Below are 11598 nucleotides of genomic sequence, written 5' to 3'. Positions count from 1 at the left end.
CTAGATAGCATATTAAGAAGCAGAGACATTACTTTGCTAACAAAAGTTCATCTAGTTAAAGCTGTGGTTTTTCCAGTGGTCATGTATGGATGTGAGAGTTGGACTATAAAGAAAGCTGAGCACTGAAGAATTGATGCTTTTGAACTATGGTGTTGGAGAAGACTCTTGAGAGTCCCTTGGACAGCAAGGAGATCCAACCAGTCCATCCTAAAGGAGATCAGTACTGAATATTCATTGGAAGGACTGATGCTGAAGCTGAAGCTCTAGTACTTTGGCCACCTGATGCAGGGAACTGACTCACTGGAAAAGACCCTTATGCTGGGCAAGATTGAAGGCAGGAGAAGGGGATGACAGAGGATGAGATGGTTGGATGTCACTGCTGACGCAACGGACATGAGTTTGAGAAATCTCTGGGAGTTGTTGACAAACAGGGAAGCCTGGCATGCTGCAGTCCGTGGTGGGGGCAAAGAGTGACTGGACCTAACTGAGCTGTATAGAAGAGAGCAAATAAAATAATGTCTTAATAATACATGATGAAATAGAGTAAAATAAATAGAATGGAAGCACTCTAGAATGGTTATTGTCATCTGACAGAGCCAGATTATCATCTGGTCTCAAGAGTAGCTATTGCACCATTCACCCTTGTCTAATACGAAGACTGATATAAGCAGATACATCACGGCTTATGTACTGATGGGAGACAAATGCCTCTGGGTATGCTGATGGGAAGGCCACACTTAAATCTGAGTTAGTAGATATGAAGTGAACGCAGGAATTTGCAAGTAGTCACCTGAATCTTTCTGATCCTGGTTGCCACCCAGGCCAGTGTTTCAGGGAGTTGGGTCCCAAGTAGCAGCTCATCATTCATTGGTTATTTATTAAGTGCTAACTAGGTGTGACACATTCTAGGGGACATGGCCCTTGTTCACCAAGAGTTTACACTGAAGGAGGAAATAAGACTCGAATGCAGATAGGGTAGCAGCGTTGCTGGCTCTCCAGGTTAGAGTCAGATCATTGCTTCTTTCTTGCTCACATTTCACTTGGTGCAAGCTTCATATTGATTTAGAAAAATTTATTCTAAATTATTTATTCACCCACCTCAGTTTGTGTACTCCTTGAGGACAAGTGACCTTCAGTGTTGACGTACTTAAATGTTTGCCCATCATCTTTTTTTATTTCTATAACTTTGATTTGGCTGTGACTGCCAACTTAAGCACCTGTGCCAATCTCTTGCTTGAGGTACTGTATGTTGGAAGATGGTTTGTCCTTATCAGTCTTATCAGTCAGGCTTTATTATGTTACTGCTGCTATTGCCATTCGCTTTGTCATCTATCCATCTTGATGACCTCGAAGAGAGAGGGTAAAGATCAAACATGTTCCCCTGGGTCTGGTTTTCACAGCAGGTGGGACATAACTGTGGTCATGTGGGTGGGGTGTCAAGGTGAGTCTCATTGGGAAATACTCTATGGCACAACGTTTGGACTGAAGGTAGGGTGTTCAAAAGGGTGTGGTCCTTAGGTTCACATTTATGCAGGCATTGTGACATATTCTGAAGACGTATCTGCTCAGGTTCAAGCTAGGAAGATATGAGCACATTGGTATAGTCTCCAAGAAGGAAGAGGGGGCAGTTGTAGATTTAACTCAGTCAGTTTCTGCTTTTCCTTCTTGAGACTGGGACCATTGTAAATTCTCTTCTGGGAGAAGAGAATTGCATAGGACTTGACACTGAGGAAAGTGTGAATGTAAGGATAACTTATTAATAATACATTTATTCATAATAGCACTAATAAATAAGAAGTCTTTAAAAACAGTTGAAATTTGGGATAGAAAGAACTGGTATGGAATGATGGAAAATAAAATATAATTAAAGCTACATATACTTGTATATACGTTGCTTTGAGAATTAAGACAAGTGGTAAAGTGAGCTCAGGAAATAGTTCAAATTGGTTTAGTGTATTTGAATATGTAAATGTATTGAAATATCAATCACTAAGATTTAAGAATACTCCATTTTGGTGATGGTTCGAGCTGAATTTTTTGTTAAAATTTTTCTCCATAGTATTCATTTTATATTGAAGTTGAAAATCCAACAAGTAAATTGTAGAATCTCTATCTCTAGGCTATCTTGAGTTCTCCCACACACAGGCCTGGCCATTGGTTTAAGTGACTTTAGTTAATGGGAATGGATATGTAACACCTGATTTAGATCTTGAGATTTGCCCATTATCCTTAAGTGAAAGAGTTTAAAAACAGTTCCCTTTTGAGTGGTGAGTGAGTATTTGTGTATATCAGGGGGTGTTCAGAAAAAAGCAGCCAATGTGGATTGCAGATATTGTTTCTTGTCTTAGCTCTGGGGGTGATGTTTGGTATCATTAGGAGCAGAGGTTTTTTTTCTTGATAGGGAAGGGTATAAATTTTTAGGATGGCTGGCAGCTGGAAGCTAGTGGTTGAATCTTGAAGCCCACCATTTTAGGGCTGCCTGAACCTCTTCCGCACAAGATCACAAGTGGTGCAATCAAGCAGGGAGGATGCTGAGGAAGGACCATCTGGTTTGCTAGCCTGGTGACTTCCCTGGGGTTTCTGCTGTCTGTCTGGCAAGTATGCTCTGCTTTGTGGAGGAGGGCCCCATGTCTCCTTCCAAGGGCAACATATCTGCTTTTGGGATTGAGATCTAATTAAACTTGGATTACTAGGTTCTTACCAGCAGTTGCACCTGCAGGCAATAGTAAAGCAGGGAAGAATAGACAGATATACAGGTGGTGGGGTTCTAGAAGTTGACTGGAGTGATGTTTGAGGTTCTGAGTGAGTTTTCTCTCTCCACAATGGAAGTGAAATCAAGTGAGTGCCATCTTTGTTGCTAGGAGAAACTGGGTCTGCTGGGTCCCTGAATCTGGTGAATATAGCAAACCTGCTCTTACTTCATTTTGTTTGGGTTTTTTAAACAGAGAAAGATTGGAACCATCAGAGTATTTCAGATTAAAAGGCTAAAGATACAAGAGATCTGAAACTGACATAGGAAAAGAAGTCATTTCTCACCCCATTACAATCATCTCAAAATCTTTCAACTGTTCCTCATTGCCACCCTATCACATCCCAGGGGCTGTTCTGAGATACACTGGTATGTTCAGCCTTTGAGAGTGTGGTAATCTGTTAGCTGGTCATAGAGGTGGGTTTGGACTAGAGCTACACAATTCAGAAATTTTCAAGTTATTACCAAGATAGGCAATACATTTTATGTGTGGATTCAAAGTATTTACTAGGGAAAGCTAAACATTTAAAAGCAGCCAGTTTTGGTAACCTGTTTTGGGATTTTCTTCCCCTTTTTCCCATGTACCAGAAGCCTAAAAAAATAAATAAGGATGGTTTAGGCATTTAACCTCTGAGAGGCCTCAATTGCCTGCCTCACAGGCACTGACAATATAGTAACAAATGTAGAGACTAATGGAGCAGGCCAACTTCCAGTGGCTAATTACAGAGAGAATTCAGTAAAGCAAGAACTCAGTACTTTGAGAAGGTATTAGCATCTCCTGTCTGGGCCATGAGGGCAGATTCACCAAGCAGAAAAATTCAAGAGGCTAAGGGAAGTCAGCGTTGTTGCGGCAGGAGAGGGTTCACAGAGGCACCAGAGGCAGTAAATCCCAGCTAGTTTTCAGGGACATAGATGGACTCTAGGATGACCTGCATATTTTGGGTTTGAGCAAGCGGGTGAATGGTGGTAAGTGGAGGAAAAATTATTTTCTGGTGTTGGGCGGTAAATAAGATGATTAGTTTAATGGCGGTGTTGAGTAAATATGTGATGCTGCGTTACAAGAAGGACTTCTTTTCTCTTAACTTAAAACTTCAGAGTATCCAGCGCACTATACAGGGCCAGTGGGTAATGGAAGGGTAGATTTACGGTTCCTGCTTTCAAGGCGCTTATTCTCTAATTCCAGTCAAAGAGTTAAATATCCACAGAAGATGCTAGTAACTCTCTAAGTCGATAGCAGGAGCAATGTTACAGGCAGTACGTGAATGAGTGCTAAGTGAATTGTATAGGTGCTTCTTGCTTTTATGCAATTGGCATACAAGTAGAATTTCTCATTTGGTTTTACTTTCATAGTTTGGGATGTTGAGTATAGCCAGAGTTTGTTTAATAATACTGTGGGTTATTTGCTTTGGAACAACTCATTTTAATTTTATAAGGTTGAAACTTTGTTTTATTTTTAAAGAAAGGGAAGCTAAAACCCCAAGAGGTTAAACAACGTTCCCAAAGTCATGGAACTGTTAAACAGTAAAGTTAGGATTCATCTCTAGCCAATCTGAATCTAAACTCGCCTCTTCTCAGTTTTAAAAACAATCTTTTTTTTTTTTTTTAAGTAAATATATCCCCTCTTTCTTAATTTCAGACATGTATATTGCTTCTAATTTGGTCCCTGATTTCTGATTAGATGTTTAGGATAAATTCCTGGAAGTGGATTCCCTGAACCAAGCAATGTAAAATTTAAGCCTCCTTTAGAATATATCAGATTCTTTTTCAGAAGAGTTAAAAATATTTAGAGTCCAGGTGTACTTCTCAATCCCACATAGAAGTGTATTTCAATCTCATGTGATCGTCTAAGCCATGACTTACATGCAACAGGACTCAGTAACACTGTGATAAAGATGGTGGTTAGAATAATGAATCAGTGAATCTCTTAGGGCAGGAAGTAATTCCAGGTGTCAGGTAGCCACCGCCTTCTTTATTAATTAAGGACCAAGGCTCAGAGAGCTTAAGGGACCTCATCTAGGTCACACCCCTCATCAGAGTCAGTCTGGATAAGAAGCTGCATTTGGCACTTTGGGATACACTGAGGCAGAGTCTCTAGGATGGTATGGATGATTCTGGGGTTGCTAAAATGTCTGTCTGGGGTCTCAGCTGGAGATTTAAGAGCCTTTTAGTGTTTGAGTCAGCTTCACAGTTCACCTTTGAAACTTCACAGTTCTGTCAGAAGGATGTGGAAGTAACTCAAACGTCACAATTCTGTCAGAGGGATGTGGAAGTAACTCAAAGGGATTTGCCCTGAACTGAGAGGTCCATCACCCACCCCTGCTGAGCTGAAGGGAATCCTGAAATCCCCTTTCATGAGTTCTCCTGCACTGGCCCACTGTAAGATCCACAGGGGTGATTCTGAACACTCTCTTTGTTATTCTGTAGATGATACAATACCTTTGAACAAAAAGCTGCTCATGTAACTCAATACATACATGACTAAAGACTGATTTTCTATGTGTGTTAGTCACTCAGTCGTGTCTGATTCTTTGCCACCCCATGGACTGGGGGCCACCAAACTCCTCCATTCATGGGATTTTCCAGGCAAGAATACTGGAGCAGAATGCCATTGCCTTCTCCAGGGGATCTTCCCTACCCACGGATCAAACCCAAGTATCCCAATTTGTAGGCAGACTCTTTACTGTCTGAGCCACTAGGGAAGACTCTGATTTTCTATAGCACTGACTAAAAAAGGAGGATATTTCTGTTTTTTATTGCTTGATCATGTAGCAATTCAGTTCAAGCCTGGTTTTCCATCAGTTCAGTTCAGTCACTCAGTCGTGTTGGACCCTTTGCCATTCCATGGACTGAAACAAGCCAGGCTTCCCTGTCTTCCACCAACTCCTGGAGCTTCCTCAAATTCATGTCCATTGAGTCACTGAAGCCATCCAGCCATCTCATCCTCTGTCGTCCCCTTCTCCTCCTGTCCTCAATCCCTCCCAACATCAGGGTCTTTCCCAATGAGTCAGTTCTTTGCATCAGGTGGCCAATTTCAGCATCAGTCCTTCCAATGAATATTCAGGACTGATTTCCTTTAGGATGGACTGGTTGGATCTCCTTGCAGTCCAAGGGATTCTCCAGAGTCTTCTCCAACGTCACAGTTCAAAAGCATCAATTCTTTGGTGCTCACCTTTCTTTATGGTCCAAGTCTCACATCCATACATGACTACTGGAAAAACTATAGATTTGACTACAAGGGCCTTTGTCAGCAAAGTAATGTCTCTGCTTTTTAAAATGCTGTCTGTGTTTGTCATAGCTTTTCTTCCAAGGAGCAAGTGTCTTTTAATTTCATGGCTGCAGTCACTGTCCACAATGATTTTGGAGCCCAAGAAAATAAAGTCCTTCACTGTTTCCATCGTTTCTCCATCTATTTGCTATGAAATGATGGGACCAAATGCCATGATCTTAGTTTTTGAAACTTGAGTTTTAGGCAAACTTTTTCACTCTCCTCTTTCACTTTCATCAAGAGGCTCTTCGGTTCTTTTTTGGTTTCTACCATAAGGGTGGTGTTATCAGCATATGCGAGGTTATTAATATTTCTCTTGACATGAGCAGAATGAAAAGACAAAAAGATAGGACACTGAAAGATGGACTCCCAAGGTTGGTAGGTGCCAAATATGCTACTGGAGATCAGTGGAGAAATAACTCCAGAAATAATGAAGAGATGGAGCCAAATCAAAAACAACACATAGTTGTGGATGTGACTGGTGATGGAAGTAAAATCTGATGCTGTAAAGAGCAATATTGCATAGGAACCTGGAATGTTATGTCCATGAATCAAGGCAAATTGGAAGTGGTCAAACAGGAGATGGCAAGAGTGAACATTGACATTTTAGGAATCAACAAACTAAAATGGACTGGAATGGGTGAATTTAACTCAGATGACCATTATATCCACTACTGTGGGCAGGAATCCCTTACAAGAAATGAAGTAGCCATCATAGTCAACAGAAGAGTCTGAAATGTAGTACCTGGATGCGATCTCAAAAAAGACAGAATGATCTCTGTTCATTTCCAAGGCAAACCAATCACATCACAGTAATCCAAGTCTATGCCCCAATCAGTAATGCTGAAGAAATTGAAGTTGAATAATTCTATGAAGACCTACAAGACCTTCTAGGACTAACACCCAAAAAAGATGTCCTTTTCATTACAGGTGACTGAAAAAAAGAAGGAAGTCAAGAAATACCTGGAGTAACAGGCAAATAAGGCTTTGGTGTACAGAATGAAGCAGGGCAAAGTTTAATAGAGTTTTGCCAGGAGAATGGACTGGTCATAGCAAACACCCTCTTCCAGCAACACAAGAGAAGACTCTACACATGGACACCACCAGATGGTCAATACAGAATTCAGACTGATTATGTTCTTTGCAACTGAAGATAGAGAAACTATGTCAGTTCAATTCAGTTCAGTCGCTCAGTTATGTCCGACTCTTTGCAACCCCATGAATCACAGCACACAAAACATCGTTGTCCATCATCAAAAACTACCGGAGCTTACTCACTCATGTCCATCGAGTCAGTGATGCCATCCAGCCATCTCATCCTCTCTCATCCCCTTCTCCTCCTGCCTCCAATTCCTCCCAGCATCAGGGTCTTTTCCAGTGAGTCAACTCTTCGCATGAGGTGGCCAAAGAATTGGAGTTTCAGCTTCGGCATCAGTCCTTCCAATGAACACCCAGGACTGATCTCCTTTAGGATGGACTGGTTGGATCTCCTTGCAGTCCAAGGAACCCTCAAGAGTCTTCTCCAATACCACAGTTCAAAAGCATCAATTCTTCTGCACTCAGCTTTCTTCACAGTCCAACTCTGACATCTGTACATGACCACTGGAAAAACCATAGCCTTGACTAGATGGATCTTTGTTGACAAAGTAATGTCTCTCCTTTTTAATATGCTATCTAGGCTGGTCATCAGAGAAGGCAATGGCACCCCACTCCAGTACTCTTGCCTGGAGAATCCCATGGATGGAGGAGCCTGATAGGCTGCGGTCCATGGGGTCGCTAAGAGTCGGACACGACTGAGTGACTTCACTTTCACTTTTCACTTTCACATATTGGAGACGGAAATGGCAACCCACTCCAGTGTTCTTGCCTGGAGAATCCCAGGGACGGGGGAGCCTGGTGGGCTGCTGTCTATGGGATCACACAGAGTCGGACAAGACTGAAGTGACTTAGCAGCAGCAGCAACTAGGTTGGTCATAACTTTCCTTCCAAGGAATAAGCGTCTTTTAATTTCATGGCTGCAGTCACCATCTGCAGTGATTGTGGAGCCCCCAAAAATAAAGTCTGACACTGCTTCCACTGTTTCCCCATCTATTTCCCATGAGGTGATGGGACCAGAGAGAAACAATATACAGTCAGCAAAAAGAAGACGGGGAGCTGACTATGGCTCAGATCATGAACTCCTTATTGCCAAATTCAGACTTAAATTGAAGGAAGTAGAGAAAACCACTAGACCATTCAGGTATGACCAAAATCAGATCCCTTATGATTATACAGTGGAGGTGAGAAATAGATTCAAAAGATTAGATCTGATAGACAGAGTGCCTGAAGAATTATGGACAGAGGCTTGAGACATTGTACAGGAGGCAGTGATCAAGACTTTCCCCAAGAAAAAGAAATGCAAAAAGGCAAAATGGTTGTCTGAGGAGGCCTTACAAATAGCTGAGAAAAGAAGAGAAACTAAAGGCAAAGGAGAAAAGGAAAGATATACCCATTTGAATGCAGAGTTCCAAAGAACAGCAAGGAGAGACAAGAAAGCCTTCCTCAGTGATCAGTGCAAGGAAATAAAGGAAAACAATAGAATGGGAAAGACTAGAGATCTCTTCAAGAAAATTAGAGATACCAAGGGGACATTTCATGCAAAGATGAGCACAGTAAAAGACAGAAATGGCATAGACCTGACAGAAACAAATGGCAACCCACTCCAGTACTCTTGCCTGGAAAATCCCATGGACAGAGGAGCCTGGTAGGCTACAGCCCATGGGGTCGCTGAGAGTCGGACAGACTTAGCGGCTTCACTTTCACTTTTCGATTTCATGCATTGGGGAAGGAAATGGCAACTCGCTTCAGTGTTCTTGCCTGGAGAATCCCAGGGACAGGGGTGGCTGGTGGGCTGCCATCTCTGGGGTCGAACAGAGTCAGACACGTCAGACACGACTGAAGTGACTTAGCAGCAGCAGCAGCAGCAACAGAAGCAGAAGATATTAAGAAGAGGTGGCAAAAATACACAGAACAATATAAAAAAAGATCTTCATGACCCATATAACCATGATGGTGTGATCACTCACCTAGAGCCAGACATCCTGGAATGTGAAATCAAGTGGGCCTTAGGAAGCATCACTACGAACAAAGCTAGTGGAGGTGATGGAATTCCAGTTGAGCTATTTCAGATCCTAAAAGATGATGCTCTGGAAGTGATGCACTCAATATGCCAGGAAATATGGAAAACTCAGCAGTGGCCACAGGACTGGAGGTCAGTTTTCATTCTAATCCCAAAGAAAGGCAATCCGAAAGAATGTTCAAACTACCACACAGTTGCACTTATCTCACATGCAAGTAAAATAATGCCCAAAATTCTCCGTGCCAGGCTTCAACAGTATGTGAACTATGAACTTGCAGATATTCAAGCTGGATTTAGAAAAGGCAGAGGAACCACAGATCAAGTTGCCAACATCTGCTGGATCATCGAAAAAGCAAGAAAGTTCCAGAAAAATATCTCTTTCTGTTTTATTGACTATGCCAAAGCCTCTGACTCTGTGTATCACAAAAAACTATGGAAAATTCTGAAAGAGATGGAAATACCAGACATCCTTACCTGCCTCCTGAGAAATGTGTATGCATGTCAAGAAGTAACAGTTAGAACTGGACATGGAGCAATAGCTTGTTCCAAATTGGGAAAGGAGTAGGTCAAGGCTGTATTTTGTCACCCCACTTATTTAACTTGTATGCAGAATACATCATGAGAAATGCCAGGCTGGATGAAGCACAAGTTTGCTGGGAGAAATACCAATAACCTCTGATACGCAGATGACACCATCCTTATGGCAGAAAGCAAAGAACTAAAGAGCCTCTTGATGAAAATGAAAGAGGAGAGTGAAAAAGTTGGCTTAAAACAACATTCAGAAAACTAAGATCATGGCACCCAGTCCCATCACTTCATGGTAAATAGATGGGGAAACAGTTTATTTTGGGAACCTCTAAAATCACTGCAGATAGTGACTACAGCCGTGAAATTAAAAGATGCTTGCTCCTTTGAAGGAAAATTATGACCAACCTAGACAGCATGTTAAAAAGCAGAGACATTACTCTGCCAACAAAGCTCCATCTAGTCATAGCTTTGGTTTTTCCAGTAGTCATGTATGGATATGAGAGTGAACTATAAAGAAAGCTGAGCACAGAAGAATTGATGCTTTTGAACTGTGGTGTTGGAGAAGACTCTTGAGAGTCTCTTGGATTGTAAGGAGATCCAACTAGTCAATCCTAAAGGAAATCAGTCCTGAATATTCATTGGAAGGATTGATACTGAATCTGAAACTCCAATACTTTGGCCACCTGATGCGAAGAACTAACTCATTTGAAAAGACCCTGATTCTGGGAAAGAGTGAAGGTGGGAGAAGGGGATGACAGAGGATGAGATGGTTGGATGGCATCACCTACTCAATGGACATGAGTTTGAGTAAGCTCTGGAAGTTCGTGATGGACAGGGAAGCCTTGCGTACTGCAGTCCATGGGCTCACAGAGTCAGACATGACTGAGTGACTGAAATGAACTGAACCTTGATTCTAGTTTATGCTTCATCTGGCCTGGCAATTTGTATGATGTACTTTGAATATAAGTTAAATAAGCAGGGTGACAATATACTGCCTTGACGTACTCCTTTCCTGATTTGGAACCAGTCTGTTCTTCCATGTCCAGTTCTAACTGTTGCTTCTTATCCTGCATACAGATTTCTCAGGAGGCAGGTAAGATGGTCTGGTATTCCCATCCCTTGAAGAATTTTCCAGTTTGTCGTGATCCCCACAGTCAAACGCTTTAGCATAGTCAATGAAGCGGAAATAGATATTTTTCTGGAATTCTCTTACTTTTTCTCTGTTCCAACCAATGTTGACAATTTGATCTGTGGTTCCTCTGACTTTTCTAAATCCAGCTTGAACATCTAGAAGTTCTTGTTTCATGTTCTGTTGAAGGCTAGCCTGGAGAATTTTGAGCATTACTTTCCTAGCATGTGAGATGAGTGCAGTGGTTTTGTATAGTGCTGACTAAAAAGGAGGATATGTCTGCTTTTTATTGCTCAATCATGTATAATGGAATGAACAGAATTTACAATTTATTTTACTTGGTTTCCCTCTGGACCATCTGGATTAAACTATTAAACCTCAGCATTTAAATGACTTAACCCAATAAAGGGTTGTTTCTCGCAGAAATCTGATGTTTGATGGTCTTCTATCTTGTAGAAATGCTTTGCCCAGGTTGCCAAGGCAGGGGAGAAGCAAGTTAAAGGATTCATGTAGGTTCTTAACTGACTCAGCCTGGAAGTGACAAATGCCACAATACACTGCTCAGAACTGGAAATGTGATTCTGATCATATAGGTAAAGAGGCTGGGAAAAGTGTGGAAGAGTACACAGATATTTGATGAGTACTAACGATCTCTTCCATGCTCTTGACGTTTGATACTTTGAAATTACCTATTTAAAAATTCTTGTAGGCAATTTTATTTCACTTCAAGTTCTAAACATAAAGATAAAACTTTCCCATTACTTTCTTTCAAATATATTTAAAATGTGTTGGTTGAGTACACTATCATT

The sequence above is a fragment of the Muntiacus reevesi genome, chromosome 21 (genome assembly GCF_963930625.1).
Source record: "Muntiacus reevesi chromosome 21, mMunRee1.1, whole genome shotgun sequence".
Lineage (NCBI taxonomy): Eukaryota > Metazoa > Chordata > Mammalia > Artiodactyla > Cervidae > Muntiacus > Muntiacus reevesi.
Note: the sequence above shows the minus strand (reverse complement) of the source record.